Source organism: Marmota marmota, unplaced genomic scaffold (genome assembly GCF_001458135.2).
Source record: "Marmota marmota marmota unplaced genomic scaffold, marMar, whole genome shotgun sequence".
Lineage (NCBI taxonomy): Eukaryota > Metazoa > Chordata > Mammalia > Rodentia > Sciuridae > Marmota > Marmota marmota.
Genome location: NW_026000020.1, coordinates 10,662,260 through 10,683,584, shown reverse-complemented (window position 1 = coordinate 10,683,584; position 21,325 = coordinate 10,662,260). Strand labels below are relative to the sequence as shown.

Genomic DNA, 21,325 nt, shown 5'->3' with positions numbered 1-21,325 from the left:
TGTGGTGAGCCGCTTCTGCCGTTTATGCAAATTATGGTCGCCATTACAAGATGGCGCTGGCTCCGCTGTGGTCTGTGACAAACAACTCCTTATTTGGGAGAGTTGGCGCATGACTTTTCATCACCCTATGAGAAAGCTCCACGTGGCTGCTTTGCATTGGGGCTTGAGATGCTTTATTAAGGCTGGGAGGGGCATCCGAGGGATAGAAGAAGAACTATCAAGGGCCTGAATAAAACTGCTGAAAGAAGATTCCTGAGTTGCGTATTCCTTGCGGGCAAGGGGTTGCGACAATCCTTGAAATGAAGGAATCAGTAGACAAAATTATAAATTCAATAGAAAGCATCACAGACTAGACAACTTGAAAGACAGAACCTCAGACAATGAAGACAAAATATATAAACTTCAAAATAGAGTGCAGAGAAGATGGTAAGAAACCAGTGAACAGAATATCCAAGAATTATGGATAACATGAAAAGATCAAATTTAAGAGTTATTGAGATAGATGAAGAAGAAGAGATACAAACCAAAGGAATGCATGATCTTTTCAATGATATAATATCAGAAAATTTTCCAAACTTAAAGAATGGGATGAAAAGTCAAATACAAGATGCTTACAGGACCCCAAATGCACAAAATTGCAGCAGATCCACACAGACACATTATAATGAGAATGACTAACACAGAAAATGAAGACAAAATTTTAAAGGTTGTGAGAGAAAAAAATCAAATTATGAATAGGAGAAAACCAATTTGGAGTTCAACTGATTTCTCAACCTAGACCTGAAAGCCAGGAGGTCCTGGAATAAAATATTTCAAACTCTGAAAGAAAATGGATGCCAACCAAGAATTTTATATCCAGCAAATTAAATTTCAGATTTGAAGATGAGATTAAAACTTTTCATGATAAACAAAAATTAAAAGAATTTACCACTAGACTACAGAACATTCTCAAAAAAATATTGAGGATAAAGTTTAAAAAAGTGAAAACCAGCAAAGGGATGATGGAGGATCTATACTAAAGTGACGTTCAACCAAATGTCAAACCAAGACAAATCAAAACCCAGAAATAAATCAAAATGACAAGGAATACAAACCAACAATAACCTTGAATATTAATGGCATAAACTCATCAATCAAAAGACATAAATTTGCTGATTGGATTAGAAAGCAAGATCCAACAATATGCTGTCTTCAAGAGACTCACCTCATGGGCAAAAACATCCACATGCTGAAGGTGAAAAGATGGGAAAAAATTAGCACTCATATGGATTGTGTAAACAAGCAGGGGTTTCCCTCCTTATCTCAGATAAAGTAGACTTTAAACCAAAGTTAATCAAAAGAGAAAAAGAAGGACATTTCATATTTCTTAAAAGAAGTATATATAAGCAGGACATAACAATTGTAAATATTTATGCCCCCTAAAATGAAGCATCGATGTACATCAAATAAAGCTTCCTCAATTTCAAGACCAAAATAGACCACAGTACAATAATATTGGGTGATTTTAAAACACCTCTCTCACTACTGGATAGATTTTCCAAACAAAACTAAATAAGGAAATTATAGAACTAAATAATACAATCACTAATTTAGACTTAAGAGACACATACAGAATATTTCATCCATCAATGAGAAAATATACTTTCTTCTCAGCAGCACATAGCTCCTTCTCTAAAATAGAGCAAATGGAGACTAAATAATACACTATTGAATGATGAATGGATAGTAGAAAAAATCAAGGATGAAATAAAAAAAATTCTTAGGGGTAAATGAGAACCCTGATATACCATATCAAAACCTCTGGGTCATTATGAAGATATTAACTAAAAGAAAAATTTAGGAACTGGGGCTGTGGTTCAGTGGTAGAGTACTGTCCTAGTACATGTGAGACCCTGGATTTGATCCTCAGCAACACATAAAAATATATAAATAAAATAAAAGAAAATTTCATTGCATTGAGCACATTCATTAAAAGAATGAAAAGTTAACAAATAAATGACCTAACACATCTCAAAACTCTAGAAAAAGAAGATCAAATCAACAACAAAAGCATGAGAAGACAGGAAATAATTGAATTCAGAGTTGAAATAAATGAAATCAAAACAAAAGAAACAATTGAAAAAAAATCCACAAAACAAAAAGTTGGTTCTTTGAAAACATAAATGAAATAGATAACCACTGGCCATGCTAATGAAGAGAAAAAGAGAGAAAAGTCAAATTAGTAAAATACAAAATGAAGAAGAAAATATCAAAGCGGAAATGTCTGAAATACAGAAGATAATTAGAAAGTATATTGAAAATTTATATTCCAACACAATAGAATATATCAAAGACATTGATAAATTTCTAGAGACATATGACCTATCCAAATTGAATGAGGAGGTCATACATGATTTAAACATATCAATTCCAAGTAATGAAATAGAAAACACCATCAAAAGCCTACCAACCAAGAAAATCCCAGGACCAGATGGATTCTCAGCTGAGTTCTAAAATACTCTCAAAAAAAAAAAAAAATTAACACCAATACTCCTCAAAGTATTCCTTGAAAGAAAAGGAGGAAACTCTTCCAAACTCATTCTATAAGGCTAATGTCACCCTGATACCAAAACCAGACAAAGACACATAAAGGAAAGAAAACTTCAGACCAATATTTCTGATGAGCATAGATGCAAAATTCTCAATAAAAATCTGGAAATCACATACAAAAACATATAAAAGGATAATGCACCATGATCAAGTAGTTTTCATCCCAGGGATGTAGGATTGGTTCAATATATGGAAATCAATAAATGAAATTCATCATCTTAATAGTCTTAAAATCAAGAATTATATGATCATCTCAATAGATGCAGAAAAAGCACTTGGAAAAATACAGCACACCTTCATGTTCAAAACACTAGAAAAACTAGGGATAGTGGGAAAATACCTCAACATGTAAAAGCTATGTATGCTAAACCAAGGCCAGCATCATTCTAAATGAAGAAAAATTGAAAGCATTGCCTTTAAAAACTGCAACAAGATGAGGATGTCCTTTTTCACCACTTCTATTCAATATCACCCTTGAAACTCTATTCAGAGCAATTTGACAAAAGAAAGAAATTAAAGGGATAAAAATAGGCAAAGAAGAACTCAAACAATCACTATTTGCCAATGACATGATTCTATATATAGAAGATCCAAAACATTCCACCACAAAAATTCTAGAACTAAGAAATGAATTCAACAAAGTAACAGAATATAAAATCAACACCCATGAATCAAATGCAGTCCTATACATCAGCCGTGAATCCACTGAAAGTGAAATTAGGAAAACTACTCTATTAAAAAAAAGGCTCCAAAAAATTAATTAACCGGGAATCAATCTAACAAAAAGAGGTTAAAAACTTCTTCAATGAAACCTACAGAACACTACAGAAAGTAATTGAACAAAACCTTAGAAGATGGAAAGATCTCCCATGCTCCTGGATAGGCAGAATTAATATTGTCAAAATGGCCATACTACCAAAAGCCTTATATAGATTTAATACGATTCCTATCAAACTCCCAATAAAATATAAATATAAAAAGAAAATAGAAATAAAAAATCAATTATAAAATTTATTTGGAAAAATAAGAGACCCAGAATAGCTAAAGCAAACCCTAGCAAAAAAAAAAAAAATGTGAAGCAGGAGGAATCTCAATTCCAGACTTTACTACAGAACAATAGTAACAAAAATGGGATGCTGTTGGCACCAAAATAGATGTATAGACCAATGGTTCAGAATAGAGGTCACAGAAAAAACACAGACGTATAGACCAATGGTACAGAATAGAGGACACATTTGTCACACTAGACAAAGGTGCCAAAAACATTCACTGGAGAAAAGACAGCCTATTCAACAAATGGTGCTGGCAAAATTGGAAATAAATACGTAGCAAAATGAAATTAAACCCCTATTTCTCACCCTGCACAAAAATCAACTCAAAGTGGATCAAAGACTTAGCCAGTAAAACAGAGATCCTGTGCCTAATAGAAGAAAATCTGGCCCAAATCTTCACTGTGTCAGCCTAGGATATGAATTCCTTAACAAGACTCACAAAGCACAAGACTCACAAATCACAAGACCTAAAATCAAGAATCAATAAATGTGATGAATTCAAATTAAAAAACTTCTTCTCATCAAAGGAAACAATCAGTAATGTGAGGAGAGAGCCTACAGACTGGGAGAAAATCTTTACCACATGCATCTCTGATAAAGTATTAATCTCAAGGATATATAAAGAACTCAAAAAACTTAACAAGAAAACAAATAACCCAATCAATAAATGGGTGAAGGAATTGAACATACACTTCACAGAAGAAGAAATACAATCAATCAACAAATATATTAAAAAGTGTTCAACATCTCTAGCAATTAGTGAAATGCAAATCAAAAGTACTCTAAGATTTCATCTCCTGTCAGAATGGCAATCATCAAGAATATAGGCAATAATAAATGTTGGCGAGGATGTGGGGAAAAAGGTACACACATATATTGCTGGTGGGACTGCAAATTGGTGCAACCACTCCAGAAATTCATATAAAGATTCCTCAGAAAATTTGGAATGGAACCACAATTTAACCCATGTATCCCACTCCTTGGTTTATACTCCCAAAGACTTAAAATCAGCATACTAGAGTAATGAACCACATCAAAGTTTATAGCAGCTCAATTCACAATAGCTAATCTATGAAACCAACCTAGGTGTCATTCAATAGATAAATGGATTAAGAAAATGTGGTATATATACTCAATAAAATATTACTCAGCTTTAAAGAAGGACATTATGGCAGTTGCCAGTATTTGGATGAATTTTAAGACTATCATGGTAAGCAAAATAAGCCAAACCCCCAAAACCAAAGACTGGATGTTTTCTATAATATGTAGATGCTAATTCACAATAAGGTGGGAGGCACTAGGGAAGAATGCCATTACCATAGATTAGATAGAGGGAAGTGAAGAGAAGGCAAGAGAGGTGGATGTGGGGATAGGAAAGACAGTAGAAGGAAACAGACATTATTACTGTATGTGCACATGTGACTGCATGACCAATGTGATTCTGCAACCTGTACACCAGAAAAATGAAAAATTATATCCCATCTATGTATGATATCAAAGTGCATAAATGTATTTTACTGTCATGTGTAACTAATTAAAACAAATAAAATAATAAGAAGAAAAATTATAAGAAAAAAATGAAACTGGAATGAGTCTAGCAGTGCTGTTGAACTTCAAGTGTATCATAGAACTGAATTTATTAATACTTAATATTTCCTGGTAAGAAATAAATACTTAAACTATTGATGTAGGAAATAACTTATCATAAATAACACCAATTAGTCCCTTTCTGTTGCTATACCAAGTACTGTGTGGAAAAAGGAGGTCAGTTTGACTCAAGGTTTTCAAGGCTGAGTGTCCAAGGCTGGGCAGTCCCACCTGCTGTCCTCAGGTGAAGCCCCCTGGCTTGTGTCACAGTGGGGTATGCATGTGGGAAGGGTACCAGCTGCACACTGCAGTGGCCAAGTCTGTGGTGTGGCCTCCCTGTGTGACAACCCACTGTGGTGAGGATGCCCTCAGTGTGTGAGACCAGCACTGGTCCTTCTAGTGGCAGCAGCTCCAATGATCTGACCCTCACCCCCCAGCCATGCCTCTTAAAGAATCAACCAATTTTAATCTTGGCCACACTGTGACCAAATATCCAATACAGCAAGAGTTATGGAAAGCAATTAGTAACATCTTTCTATCCCCATTAACATACAATGAACTTGAAATATTTTAGCTTTATTACCCTTTAGCAAAGCATAATGTGGACAGGCATTTCTCAATGACTTGACAACTGTTTGCTTGTCCAGCTTGATTTAGGCACTTGGTTTGTTCCTGCAATGTCCTATGAGAATTCTGTGGATGTTGTACATCATTCTTGTCCACAATGAACATCACATTTTCACAAAATGGTAATGCACACATTAAAATAATAACAGTAGGGAGATCAGGAGGGCAGAGCAGCTGGATCAGGGGGAGGACATATGTGGGGGATGGGAAAGGACTGGGCAGGAGACTGGGTACAGTGTCTGCTGTGCTTGTGGCATCCACACACCTCACTGGTGTGTGTGCTCAGAAAACACTGGCTCCATTAAAGTTTAAATCCATTATTGTGGAAATGCTGAATTATATAATATTTCTACGTATTGATTTCATTAGAATGTTTTAAATTTAGATTTAATATGAACAGTAATCAATTCTTTAAATTATTAAGAAAAACTGAAAATAAGTCATATTTGAATAAAATAATTTCTGGAAATTTACATCTGCTTATCATTTAAAATTTGGTGCAGTTAATTTTGAGAATCCTGAGAACTAAGAGTGTAAATAGGCAAGGGTCTCTCAGTGTTTAGGGTACAGAAGTTCCTGGCTCCCTGCACCTGGCATGTCCATGAATTGATCCTCCACTGAGTGGTGACAGGCTGTGACATAGAGAAGGTGGCCGGCTGCCCTCAGGGTCCACCCTAATACCTGGGTTTGGAGAAGCCCCTCTGGGAGGATGGATCTCTAGTGTCACCAGGGACCCACTCTCAGCTCACACTGAAGAGACCTCCATTTGGGCCCAGGCAGGAGCAGAGGGCTGTGTTTCTCCTCCTGGCCACACAGGGGTGTGTATGCCATTGGGCTGCAGGGTCCTCAGAGCACAGCCTGGGGATGGAGTGACAGTGCCAAATCTGCACACAGCACTCTGACCTGACCACATCCACACAGGTCCAGTGCCCAGCAGCCTCCCAGCTCCCAGGAGTCACAGTGGGCTTGGAGCTTTATGAACACAACTGACAGCATCTGGTATCAGAGTCAAAACCACAAGGAAACTCAGGTGCCTAAATCCCTTCTGTTTCAGTTGAGCCTGGTCACCCTAGAGACCCACAGGCCCCTCCCCACCTGGGCGCAGGGGAAGTTAGTCTCACCCACCCTGATAAACCCTGGTAATGTGTGTCCAGGGAGAGAGAACTGCTGTGTCCTCTGCTCAATTTGTATGCCATGTATGGCATGGTGAGCTAACAACAGGAACCCGAGAGTCTGCCTTGGAGTTAAGATTGCTGCCTTTTTCTTCTCCTTCTCCTTCTCCTTCTCCTTCTCCTTCTCCTTCTTCTTCTTCTTCATTTTTTTCCTTATGGGCAATATAGAAAAAATGTTTCTGATTAACAAAGAATTTCTAAGATATTTCATCATGTCAACAATTTCTGACGTAAAATAACCAATCAGATACAAGGGTTTTAAAGATCTTATGTTCATTTCAAATAAAAATAGCAGATTCTCTGAAACTTTATGCTATTATAGAATACTTTGTAAACCAACATTTTTATGAACCTGATTTATTACTTATCAGATGCTACAGATTTCTTACTGCTTCTGGTTTGTCCCACAACCCAAGTTTTCACAGTGGTAATGGGCATGTGAGTTTCCCAGGGCTGCTCAATGGGCACCACACACCTGGCCTGACTCAGAGGAGTTCACTTCCCAGCTCTGAAGGCTGCAAGTCTGGAGTCCAGGGGCAGCAGGCAAAGCTCTCTCTGCAGGTGAAGATGGGCCCCTTCCCTGACCCTTCCAGGCTCTGCTGGCCCAGGCCCTGCTTGCCTGGTAGCAGCTGAACCCCAGGATCTTTCCAGGGTCCCTGTGCTCTCCTTCTGCCTGTGGGCTTCTTCTTGTGCCTGGTGTCCTCCTGTTATGTCAGCAGTGGCCTTCAGTTGCCCTCTGTGCTCCAGGGGACCTTTCCTAACCACCTATGTCTAGTAGCCCTATGCCATGTCATGTCAGAATGCCAGTTACTGTTAGAATGGCAGCATGTTTGAGTGGATGACAAAATTAAACCAAAAAACTGGATAAAACTAATTTTTCATATGACACTCTTTAGAATCATTTTTAGGAACAAACTGTAAAATCCATGATTGTGCACACTTTCTTGAGTGTTGGTTTTCTGCTCCTTTCTCCCTGACTCTGTCACTAGCATGATTCATCAGGAGGCACATGTTTTCAGGAGTATGACCCAGAACAACCTTGTCTCACATCATGTATCAGATTAAGAACCCCAAATTCACAGAAGACAGTAAAATCCAAGGGTATACAAAATTTCAACTAGATTAATTTGACTTGTAAAATCCCACACTCTTTTACCAAATGTTTGTCAGCTAGTCTTATTGAGGCAGTGGGATTCAGAGTGAAGGCCAATGTCACTTCAGTTTCTCCTCGGACCCTGTTAACAGATCTTATTATTGGGGATTCCCCAAAGCTTACACAGACCAAACTTTCCTATTAAACTTGGTCTAGAATACTATTTGCAGTTAGATATCTTGGTTGTTTTTTTATGAAATTAAGTGCATATAACCCAAAATTTCATGGAACAGTGTGACTTTATTCTTTCCTTTGCTGCAGGATTCTGAGATTAGGACAAAACCAATTTGACACTGGCTCCAATCTCCAGTTGTTAGACTCAAGGTGATCTGCATTAGGTTGTCATTTTATCACCTGAGACTGATCCTGCTGCGTCCTATTAACTTCAGAGGGACATATTTTGATTGTCCTTGAGTAGCCCTGACTTAGCATCCAGCTCCAGGGTGACCATGATTAAAACAGGCCCAGGAGATGCCAGCGGAGGCCCAGGAACCTGAGCCCTGACAGCCTAGGGTGCCATTCTTGCCACTCATGGGCTTTGTCTCCTGAGTCATGGCTGTGGCTGCCCCAGACACAAACCAGGGGAGAGAGATAATCCTTGCCCAGAGCAAGAAAGGAACTGGGCCCCTGAGGGGTTCTACATAGCGGGGAAAGAACCTGTGGGAAGATCCTTTCCAAGAATCATTGAAATTAAGAATCTATTACTGGGGCTGGGATTGTGGTTCCGTGGTAGAGCACTCACCTAGCACTTGTGAGGCCCTGGGTTCGATTCTCAGCACCATATAAAAATAAATAAATAAAATAAAGGTATTGGGTAAAGTACAACATTTATATAATTAATTACTGAAAAAAATATATAAAATTACTGATTCTGAATGTCAGAAAAAGATTTCTTTCTTCCTGTCAGGTTGTTTTTACTTATACAAGACCACAGGGAGAGACCATTTTCACACTTGTTATCATGGTATCAGGAGCTATGGCATGAGTCTTAAAGTACCTGACGCAGGTGGGTTTGTGGGGAGGAAGCTTCCTCTGTCAGTTCTAGTGGGTGCAGGGTGTTTTCCTTCTCCAGGTTACATGGGAGGGAGTCAAACAGCACGGCCATTCACTCCCCAGACATTGCCCTGGACACACTGTTCACTTTCTCATGTCTGGTGCTGTATTGGTGCTTCCTACTGAACTCACTGTGTCTTTGATAAAGATTTTTATTTTCACCATTGGATCCTCTGCCCACAACTGCAGGCAGCATGGACTTCAGCTCCTTGGTTTCCCTCCAGTCATAGAAGACCTTTTATTGTTCAAAGTCAGTCCACACCTGCCATTGGTTCTTTCCACCCAGATGCACCCACCAGGGCATTTGCATGCTGCTCCTTGAGGAGGGCCTTCCTGCAAGGCTGACATAAAAGTTCAGCTCTAACCTGCCCTTGACTCACCAGGACTCCTCAGCTCAGCTTCTCAAAATGAGGCTCCCTGCTCAGCTCCTGGGGCTGCTGCTGCTCTGGATCCCTGGTGAGGACAGAGGGGATGAGGAGGGAGAATATGAGGGAGAGTGAGCTCACTGCTTCCTACACGTGATCTCTGTACATGTCTGTTTTGTGGGTTTCACACACAGATGGGGCAAATGATGCTTAGATTGATGAAAGGGAGGAAGTTTATAGAAATAAAAAACAATTTTATACTAGTGAAGACTGGGACATAGAAAGAGGAGAATGGTGTGGTCAACCTTCAGCCAGGCGTTGTACATATGACACTGGATATTTTTGGATAGGAACCAAAAGCACATTCATGTACAAATTATTTAGTTAAGAAAGGAACATGAAAATGTTTCATAATATTTCACATAAACTTTCATTTATGTCATTATCTCAGGATCCAGTGGGGATATTGTGTTGACCCAGAGTCCTCTCTCCTTGTCCATCACCCCTGGAGAGTCAGCCTCCATCACCTGCATGTCCAGTCAGAGTTTCCCTCACAGTAATGGAAACACCTATTTGTATTGCTTTCTGCACAAGCCAGGCCAGGCTCCATGGCTCCTGATCTATCAAGTTTCCAAACGCTTCTCTGGGGTCTCAGACATGTTCAGCAGCAGTGGGTCAGAGACAGAGTTCACACTGAGAATCAGCAGGGTGGAGGCTGAGGATGCTGGGGTGTATTACTGTGCTACACAACTTACACAAGCTCCTCCCACAGTGGTACAGCCCTGAACAAAAAACTCCCTGCCCTGGGTGGCCCAGCTGCCACATGAGCTGCTGGTCTGGGCAGCAGCTCTGCAGATTGTCTGAGAGGAAGAAGCTGCAGCTGAGGACTCTGGACCTTGAGTGCCATGACCACAGCTCAGTCACCACCTGCCAGCTGCAGAAGCCCTGTAGTGGCACCAGCAGAAGGGAGATTTCTGGGGAAAAAGAGTGAGCCAAGTTGAAATTAAGTAGGCCAAAGAGTAACTACAAACCATGTGAAAATACAGAGTTCTTCCATAAAAAAATTTAAAAAAACAACTTGGAATATATATTTTTAAATCATTAGTGTAATTTTCATGGTAACTCTTGTCTTGATTTTCTAAAGTATTTTAAAAAATACATCAACTCTCTTCATAATTCTATGCTGATGCATTCACAAAAGAAAGATGAAAAATCATAACATCAGTAACATTAAGGAGTGCTGCTCAGGTTAAGGTTTATAAATTTAGTGAGTTATATTTCAACTCAAATTATTCAATACAAAAAAAGGCATCATATAAGCAGATAAAAATGGGAAGAGAATAAAAATGTTTAACCCAAAATTCAACTGAAGAGAAAGGATGTTTTAATGGAGATTAATGGGGACAAAAAGAAAAGAGACAGAAAGAAAGCAAAGAAGGACGGCAAAAGGAATTTCTTCCCTGTCTGTAATTATGCAAAATTAATGAATTAACCTCCTTCAAAATATGTAGATTGGCAAAGTGGACTGAAGTTGTATATCTGCATGTTGTGCCCAGTCATCTCATCTTAAGTCTTAGAACACGCAGAGCTTGACAGTAAAAATGTGGAAAAAAATCATAGACAAATACTGAGCAAAAGTAGAAAATGTAGTTATGCTCTTGTAAGACATAAATAATTTTGTCAAAATTGCTTAAAGTGACAAAAAGGAAATTATATAATGAAAACAGGGTCAATTCACTAAGAAGATGAAACAGCTACAAACATCCCAAACATCAAGGCTCCAAACACATTAAAACAGTGACAGATTTGAGGGACAAACAGACCACAATACAGTAACAGAGGGGACCCCACTATTGTACTTTCAATGGTCCCTGGGACAACAAAACAGAGGACATGTCAGGAAACAGAGACCTGCAGCAATGCCACCCACCTAACAGACTTATAGGTGGATTCCACCCACAATGGCTTGTCACATGATTGCTCAAGTGCACATGGAATGCTCTCCAAGATCCTGCATGTGTTAGGCCACAAAACAAATGTCAATTAATTTATGGAGATTTAGAACACAGAACATGCAAATTATCACCTCTGATGACAATGGTATAAAATTAGAAATTAACAGCAGAAAGTAAAGAGGAAAATTCACAAATATAAGGAAAGATAACAACATCATACTTAAGAACTAGGTCAAAGTGTGTGTCTTATGCATCTATTCACCCCTGTGACCGAAGACCAGACACGAACAATTTGGGGAAGGAGAGGTTCACTTGGATCATGGTTTCAGAGGTTCAGTCCATGGTCAACTGGCTCCATAGCTCTGGGCACTGGGTGAAGCAGAAAATCACAGGAGAGGACANCTGTCTTTCATTACGTCTTCACATGACGAGAGAGAGAGAGAGAGAGAGAGAGAGAGAGAGAGAGAGAGAGAGAGAGAGAGAGAGCAGGGAGAAAGGAGAAAGAAAAAGAACAATTCTTCCAGCATATGCCAGCAGTGACCCATCTCCTCCAGCCACGCTCCACCTGCCTATGGTTATCACTGGATCTGTTAATTCTAACTAAGGTGGACTTATTATAGCTTTCATAATATGAATATTTTACCTTAAAAGTTTCCTGGGTTACAAGAAGCTTTTGGGCAGACATCTGACATCTAAACCATAATATTTCACTCCTGACCTTGAAAGCTTATGTCTATGTCACAGTGCAAAATGCATTTAGTCCATCTTCAAGAGTTCCATATTCTTAACAATTTGAGAATTACCTAAAAGTCCAAATCCAAAGTTTCATCTGAACCTCAGGGAAAAATTGATGGTGAAGCCCTGTAAAAATCAAAATCAAGTTACATGTGTTCATTGTATAGTAGCAGAGTGTCAACATCCCCATTCCAAAAGGGAGGAACAGGACCTTAGAAAGAATGTATGGAACCATGCAATGCTACACAATCCAGTTGGGGAAACCCATCCTGTAGCCCCCTATCTGGCACCAGGATATGTGGCACAGTGAAATTCTGTCCAAAATGTTGACACAGGGCTCTGCCCTTGTGGACTTGCTGGCTGTAGCAGACATGGCCTCCCTTCCCACTTGTCTCTGCTGGATTCAGAGTTTCCCTCAGCAGATGTCCCATGCTGTTGGCATCTCTCAGTACCAGGGTATCCACTCCAATGCCACCTCCATTCTCGCATTTCCACACCTGTCTTCTCAGGGCTGCTGCACGGATTCAGCCCTGATGCACCCGGCCTGGCCTCAGGGCCTCCTTTGAAATCTCAGTGGAAGCCTCCTGATCCCAGACTCCTGCATCCTGCATTCCTGTAGAACCAGCTCCATGTGGGTGAGTCCCATGTCTGACACCATCTTGAGCTGTCACCAAGCCTCCTGGGAACACAGGTATACCATCCTCTGAGTTCCTGGGTGGCTGAGCACAGGAAACTACTTCTTAGACACCCCCATGCAAGCAGAGTGTCCCATGATCTCTTCTCAAAGGAAATTAAAATTTTACACCCTTGGACCTGAGGTGGGTGTGGCCTTACCATTTCCTGAGATGTCTCAAGGCAGCTCTCCCATTGTTTATGGGCACAGCACTTGTCATCTCTTCATGGTTGTGCTGAGCACCTGCTGTGCAGAGTCAAGACCTGAGCCAGGAACCGAGCTAACTGACCCAAGTGACCTGCAGGGTCCCACCATCATCACCCAGGATTCCTGCCCAAGTTGATTGTTTTAGATTAAAAAAAATAAATAAATAAGTCATCTCACCTGCTCCCTGAGATGGTGTCAGATATCCTGTGTGCATGTGGTGATCTGAGACTCCTTTAAGGGCAGTTGCAGTGTGGGAAGCCAGGTGCACTTGGGCTGCAGGGGCAGGTCCCTTCCCTTCCTCAGCACCCTGCAGAGGCTGGGAGAAAGGGCCAAGTGTGGCAGTGGTGGCTGGAGGTTGGGCACCTGTGGGACACTTTGCAATGCTCCTCCCCTGCCCTAGCTGCCCTGGCACAACTGCTGAGCATGGAAGATCTTCCTGAGAGCCCTGTGAGACCCTCAGCAGCTCTGCAAGAGTTTTAGGCAGCATGAGGCTGGGTTGTCAGCTCTAGACCAGGAGCCCTCAGCCTCCCTCACCCCTACCACTGCACCCTGCAGGTTCACTATGCCCCTTCTCTACTCTGCCAAAACACCAGCTTTGGCATCTATGTGCGTTACACACCTAGACTCCAACTGCCCTGAAACCAGGATGTTTTCTGAATTTTTGGAGAATTGTTGGTCTTTGATCCTAAATTGGTTTGTCAACATACTGAGTAGAGGGATTATTTGAGTTTCCTAAGGAATCTGGCCTAGTGACAGATGGAAGAGAATCCCCTTCATGAATGTGATGAATGTGGGAGAAGGAATACACAGTCAGGACTTTGGGTCCCCAGATCCCAAATCCCACAAGTTGCTAGGCCACAAACCTGCCACTAGTTGGTGAATAAATCCCACAAAGAAGAAAGCCTAGGGTTCTTACCTCAGCATCACTGGGCAAGCAGCAGAGATCCTGTAGTCCCATGTGGAACTCTAAGTCTTGGGAGCTGTGTCCAGTGCCCAGGCTCATGGCCACTGGGGTTCTGTGCACAGTGGGCCAAGTCTCCCCACAGGCAAGTTCCTGAAGTGTTCTGTAAAACTTTTATTTGAGACTAGAATAGAGAAAGAAGACTTCTCTGGAGGACACAGAGGTGGTGCCCGTGGGAGTTGGGAAGTTTTGCTTTATTTTTATAGACCCTCACCCTCTCTTTTTGTCCTATATACATTCCCTAATTCCTCACTTCAGTTAATTGAGTAACTTATTTTTTAAGTATCAAAAGAAAAAGAAAATTTTAAAAAGCCTTAGGCCTCTTATGGATCTAAGGGAATAGACCTGACAACCTTGTATAATTTTATAATTCTAGCTCAACTCTTATGACATAATTTCCATGATAAAAATATCCAAGTACCTGTATCTATTAATCAGATGAAATTACATATTTAAACTATCAATTACAATTTTTATTCTATATTTTATTTTTTCCTTGTAATTATATACAATGGTGGGATTCAACCTTATCTGTCCATTTGTTAACATAACAATTAATTTTGCCAATATGATTTCTAATTTTAGTGGCTATAGACAATACAGATTTGTGAATCTATATTTCTTCCTGCAAAGGAATGTCAGGTGCTATAATGTAAAATGAACAACTCACATGCCCCAGTGTCTGAGGCTCAGCTGGTGACACCCAAGTTGAAACTCATCCAAATCCACCCTGCCAAATGTTCCAATCATGTCCTACAACCTGTCATGCTAAAACACCAAGCCTAGTTACCAAAAATACAAACAACAATAAGTGTTGGCTAGGTTGTGAGGAAAAAGGCCCACTCATACATTGCTGGTGGGACTGCAAATTGGTGCAGCTAATCTGGAAAGCAGTATGGAGATTCCTTTAAAAACTTGGAATAGAATCATCATTTAACCCAGCTATCCTACGCCTTGGTCTATACCCAAAGGACTTAAAAAAACAGCATACTACAGGGACACAGTCACACCAATGTTCTCAGCAGCACAATTCACAATAGCCAAACTGTGGAACCAACTAGATGCCCTTCAATAGATGAATGAATAAAGAAACACAGTGGACTATCACTCAGCAGTAAAAGAGAATAAAATATGGCATTTACAGGTAAAGAGATGGATTTAGAGAATATCATGCTAAGCAGAGTAAGCCAATCCCAGAACAACCAAAGGCTGAATGTAAGTGAGTTTCAGCACCTCTCCAGGGCACAGCTGAGACCCATCAGGGCACACCTGGAAGGTGTTCAAAGCTTCTTTAACAACCCTCTTCCCCTTTATGGGCAGAACACAGCCTCTGGGATTGGAGTTCCCTGAGTGTCCCCTTTGACGGCAAAGCAATAAACCTTCTTTTTCCCTTCTCCCCAAACTGTGTCCTGACTATTGAATTGATATGGGGACAAGGCTGCACTTTGGGGAGCAGGTTTAGTTGCTGAAGGATGACTATTCCGTGGGAACTTGGAGGGTCATCAATGCCAGAGCTTCCTCGAGACTAGAGAAAGCCATAGTCCACCCTCTTGAAGGAAGAGGCAGGTTTATGGGAGTGTGAACCTGAGTTTCCTACATTGTTAAGGAGAGAAGGGCTGATTCTGGTTAAGGGCACCCACCTTGAAGGATGGAGTGGTGCAGAGAATCGAGGGTCATGCCAGGATCAGCTCCTGCCTACTGGCATCTGTGACTCAGCACCCAGCTCAAACGTGCCCGGCCCCTCCTGCCTTCTCCCCTTTGTCCCTCTCTGGTTCACAGCTGCCTACTCCAGAGGCACAAAGTCAGATTCTGCTGTTTTATCCATATTCTTGGCATGAGAAAAAAAGGGTTTTAAGAAGGAAAACACCAAGTTCCATTCAGGTCTGAAAGATGCCTGGCCTCTTTGGTCCCTCTTACTTCCACAGATAAAATGTCAGAGATGGAAGACGACTGGGAAGAGCTGCTCTTATCTCCCTGTTAGTAAGGGGAACTGGAGTCTAAGGAAGGGTCTAAATACCCGAGTTCATGCAGAGAGTGAATAGTGAGTATGTAAGCACAACTGTGTGCCCAGGTCCTTCTCATTTCCTCCTGATGGATGATGGTCTCCTCTGTCAAGCAGAGACCTGGTGAACTATGGTTCCAGAAATTGCCTCCAGGTCTTTCCCACAGGATATTTCCTCTTAATGCCAATTTGAGTTTTGGAGACTGGTTTCCAAATCCCTACTCTGGGCACTGGATGCTCCCAGTTGACTTTTGCTCTCTAGTTGTTGCTTGGTTCCACCAAGGAACAGAATTTGTAGAAAATCAGGCTTTTTTTATAACCAGGTTCCTGTGTCCTTTCCCTAATCTAATGCCCAAGCAGCATGGTTTATGTGTCTTTTCCTCTTTTTCCTTTTGCCATCCAGAATCCTGCTTGATTCTGAATGAGAAAAATTGTGAATTCATGTTAGGCCTGGACATTGATGGACAGAAATTCCTTAAATAACAAACCATTTAAGGGCATTTGTTTTTGTTTGTTTCTTTCTTTCTTTTTTCTAAAGCCTTCAGAATCACTCAAGGACAGTTTTCAATAGGATTCCCAAGAATGGATGTGTGCAGAGGAAACCAGCTCTTCTGGGCAATGAACTTTGCATGTTACAAATTCAATATTTCTCATGCAGAACACAGTAACTTCCCAGAAAGGGGACATGTGACCTGAAAGGGGCATCAAGGCCTTCTGTACCTATAAAAAAGAGCTCTCTAATTCCCTTCTCACCATCCAATCAGCCAGCAGCTTCCCTTCCCTTTCTGTAAATTCCACTGCTTCCAACTATGATTGTACCCAGCTTTGAGCTTTCTCCTCCTGACCCTGTTGTAAGCTGCCCTCATGATAAAGCTGATTCTTTTTGCAAATTTGGGGGTATGTGCTGGGCTTTATGTACATCAGACAGCAGGTTTATTTACAAGTGTTTTTATGGATACAGCTCTGATTCCTAGTGTTGAGAGCCATCTGTGGACTCAATCTGCACCAGATCAGCATGGAAGTCCATTGAGTGGGAAAGTTTGGCATCTTGGAACTTAAAGTGGCTACTCTGCTTGCTGTAAGATGGTCCAAGTACATGTGAACTCGCACCCAGCTCTTGCCAAATGTCCCACACAGAACCAGAGATGGGGTAAACCACTACAACCACCCAGCCACACAGCCTATCAGAGATGAGTGTGAATTGCCAAGATGCCAGTCTGTTGACTGAAAGACATTACAAAGCAAGACCCCACCCCTGAAACCTTATCCCTGTCTTTGAAGTACCCCCTTAAATAAACCACAGGAGCCATTTTCTAGCTTCCAACTCCAGCTCCTATGTGGGTTGAGCCTATCATCAGATGCTCCATCCTTTAAAACTAATTCTGACTCTATCTTTAATTCTTCACTAATTATTTCTGACTTTAATTTCTTAGGAGGCTTATCTCTCCAAGCAAGCAAGGGTTCCCTGGTGAGGTGCTGGCCATCCCACAATATGCCAGAAAAGGCAGTTTGGTGAGATCAACATCATACAAGGAGTTAATCCCACTAGATGGCTTCCTTGTGAACCTCTGCAACAATTTCTAGGACACAATGGTCACCTACCTCCTGCCACTGTGCATTTTCCCACTCATCACCACTTGAGGGTCCTTCTTCCTCTATTGCAATTCTCATGCTTGGCAAAGGAAAGCCTAGATTCATCCACAGCCCCTTTTGCTTGAATTTGTGTAGCTTGTAGAACATGCCAGGTGTACTACCCTTTCACAGAGCCCTGGTATCTGTGATGCGGGCTCTGAATTCTTGGTCTTCACATTAAAACTAGGTTATGATTATATTTTTATATGAGAAATGGCAGAAAAGAATTCTGCTTCCTCCCTAAAGAATCAAGGGGATGTGTGGGCTGATGGTGATGTGAAATGCAGAGCAATGACTCAGAGTATGGATTTCAAGGGGAGAATTTTCTGTATTCTCAGCTTGCTTGCCTACAAGATACGAATGTGTAAAACTCACAGAGTTCCAGAATGTTTGTTCACAAATTCATCCTCTAGTGAGTGACAACTGCATTTAGAAAATGCAACTGGATTTGTGACAGAGTTATGGCCTTCTAAGAAAACAAGGCAGTGTGAATTCCCCCTCTTACAATCCAGATTCTTACTACCAAGTCCAAAAGATTTCAGTCATGTCATTCAGAGTAACCAGCATGAGTTTATTGAAGGGATAGGAAGAGGGACAGGAGACAGTCTCAAGGGAGAGAGGAGGTCCTCCCAAGAGAAGAGGAACAACATGACTCCCCTGCACTCCAGTTTTATTGGGGATTCCATCATGTTTCCAAAGAGTCCCACCCAGATCCACCTTGTGAGTTTTGACTGGTGACATCAGACTTTTGAGTCTCCACTGCCATGACAAATCTAGGTCACTTTGGCCCATGCTGACCAGTCCCAGTTGAATCCTTAACTTTAATTTCTTACAGACTTCATGGTTAGAAGAAACTAGCCTTATCTTCAAGAATCTGGTCTATAGAAAGGGTCACAAATGTCTCTCCCTTCAAAGTAACTTGGGCTTTTCTTATTGATGTTATTTCCAGTCTGCATTTCCTTGCAGATAATAGGTTGTTTGCTGAAGAATGTGACATATCCTGTCCACTTAGGCCCGACAGGGCTGCAGGCAAATTGCTTTTTGGCAAAGAAAGCATGTGGGGGTCAGCACAGTGGTCCCATTTTATAGAATTATTCTCTTAACTTATGTTCCCACCATCCCCATCTGTCTGCCCCTAAGAGCTTCAACCACAGTGCCTTGGAGCCATTAATTGGTTCTGGATAACTTGGAGCTCCATACAGGGCGCTGCATCCAGTGGCTGCCTCTCAGTTCTCACCCAAGGTCACAATATCACTTTAATCACAATGACCCACAACTGTGTCTGACCAATGACATCCAAAGTAATATAAGTTTGGACTCACTGAACTCCTGCAGGATAGGAAGCAAATCTACAGAATGACCAGCAATGTTTGGCAATGAGCCAAAGATGACTTCTGTGCATCCAATGGTCCTATCTTATTAATTTCTAAACTAGAAGCTCATTTCTAAATCACCTGACAAGCTCAAAATTCATGCATCCAATCAGATTAAAAACTGTCCAGAGAAGCAGATTTTCAGCCACTTAGTGTTTTCTATGCACATCCCCAGAAACCTCACCCATATACTCCAGCCACAGGTAAGATGAGCCCAGGCTGTGAACCTCCTGACCACTGTGTCCTTGGACCTCCCTGACCAGAGCCTAGTGACATTGCCACAATGCATAAGCCTCTTATCCACTGTTCCCTTCCCTTCTGAGCAGCAGCATGGCACCTCAGCTTCTAGACAAAACCCTTTAATGAGGGGCTGAACCCTGAAAGCCAGTGATGTGACATGGTTCCATTTAATAGTCGCTAATGATTTCAATATTAGTGCATCAATATGGAGAGGTGGCCTCTTGCACATGGGATCTCCTTGACCCTGTGCTCAGGGATGTGGCTCCCCCACACAGGCCAGAGACATAAGTTCTCACACAGCTGACAAGGAGCGGGATATGGAAGGACCTGGGTCTATAGACTGACCTTGTGGCCATTTTCTAAACACCACTCAGAGGAAACAAAATTATTTCTGGTTAATTCTTTGTCATTATCATGGGGATTTCTTATCTAATACACCCTGTGGTTGGTGTGCTGTGCTTGAGGAAGTTATGGTGTAGTTTATTTCGTATTGTGATAATTCTCAGCAGAAATTGTGCATTCACTGCTTAAGGCATCAGATTATTTATTTTTGCTCTCTATTAACTGTTACCAGCTTTGTAACCACAAGAGGAACTTCTCTTTCTCCCTGGGAAGCCCTTTGCCATTACGCTGCTGCTGAGCTCAGGAAAGGCAGTTCCTCACACAGGCCTCCCCCATTCTCAAACACTGCACCTGGTGGTCACTCCCAGACAGCTCTCTACCTGCTCAAGTCCACATTCCCATTGGAGGCCTCTGCCCCATGCTTTTTGAGGTGAGAACTGTGTCCTTCTCCACAGTAGCCAGGGCAATGCAGTCAGGAAGAGCACTCAGCTCTTGATTTAACCATACACACCCAAATCTAGGTGGGGAGGACTCTGCTCCATTGACAGGGTGGTTCAGTGTTGCATTTCCTGAATGTAAATTTGCAACTGCAGATCCTTCTTCCATTCCTGGAAGCAGATTTGACTTTCTCTCTAATTGTTTTCTTCCAAGGGACAGTTGATGTCACCTCACAGAGGTGGGCCTGTCCTCCTGCTATCTTTCCCCTTCACCCAGGAGGTGGTCTCACCCAAATGCACCCACCAGTGGATTTGCAAGCTGCTCCCTGGGGAGGACCTTCCTGCACTTTTCTCATTATTTCAGGATCCAGTGTGGAAACTGTGATGACCCAGACTCCTCTCTCCCTGCCCATCACCCCTGGACAGCCAGCCTCCATCTCCTTCAGGTCCAGGTCAGAGGCTCCTACAGTGATGGAAACACCTATTGAATTGGTACCTGCAGAGACCAGGTCGGTCTTCAAGACTTCTGATCAATTAGTTTTCCAACAGGGGTTCTGGGGTCTCAGACAGGTTCAGTGGCAGTGGGTAAGGGACATATTTCACACTGAGAATCAGCAGGGTGGAGGCTGAGGATGCTGGAGTGTATTATTGCATGCAGAATGCATAGCTTTCTCCCACAGGCTGCAGTGCAGACCCGAACAAAAACCTCCCTCCTTGGGATGGCCGGGTGCCACATGTGCTGCGGATCTGGGGAGCAGCTCAGCAGATGATGTGTGTCTGTGTGAAACAGAGGTGCAGCAGTACCTGAGGAAAAGCTTGTGGCTTTCTGCTCCCCTGGTCCTTGGCTTGTAGCTCATGCATGACATGCTACACCTCCTCTTCTGCATCAGGCCCGGACAGCATGAGCAGTGGGAGGGTGAGGGGCTCCCAGTGCCTCTGTGCAGCAGTTATGGTGCAGGCAGAGCTGAGGGAGAGCCCAGCCCAAGCCTCCCTGCCTAGCCCAGAGTTGTTAAGGAGATCTCTTCTGCATGACAGGAAGGCTGTGGGTACAGATCAGTGGAATATAAGTCAAGTTTGTGCTGGAAATGACTAGTTTGCTATTTACTTCTCATGGGATCACATGTGGTAATATTTAGAAATTTGTGTTTTCCCACTTACCCAATTTTTAGC

At 41.8% G+C, this 21,325-nt stretch overlaps 1 long non-coding RNA gene across 1 annotated transcript in view; it reads left to right on the top strand.

Moving 5' to 3' along the window:
* LOC125618858 overlaps positions 1-20,821 on the top strand; it is a 124,194-nt gene extending 103,373 nt beyond the window's left edge. Inside the window, exons 2-3 of the long non-coding RNA XR_007350245.1 lie at positions 10,050-10,257; positions 20,726-20,821. This is a non-coding gene — a long non-coding RNA (uncharacterized LOC125618858). The remainder of the gene's footprint in view (positions 1-10,049; positions 10,258-20,725) is intronic.
* Positions 20,822-21,325: the final 504 nt, after the last annotated feature.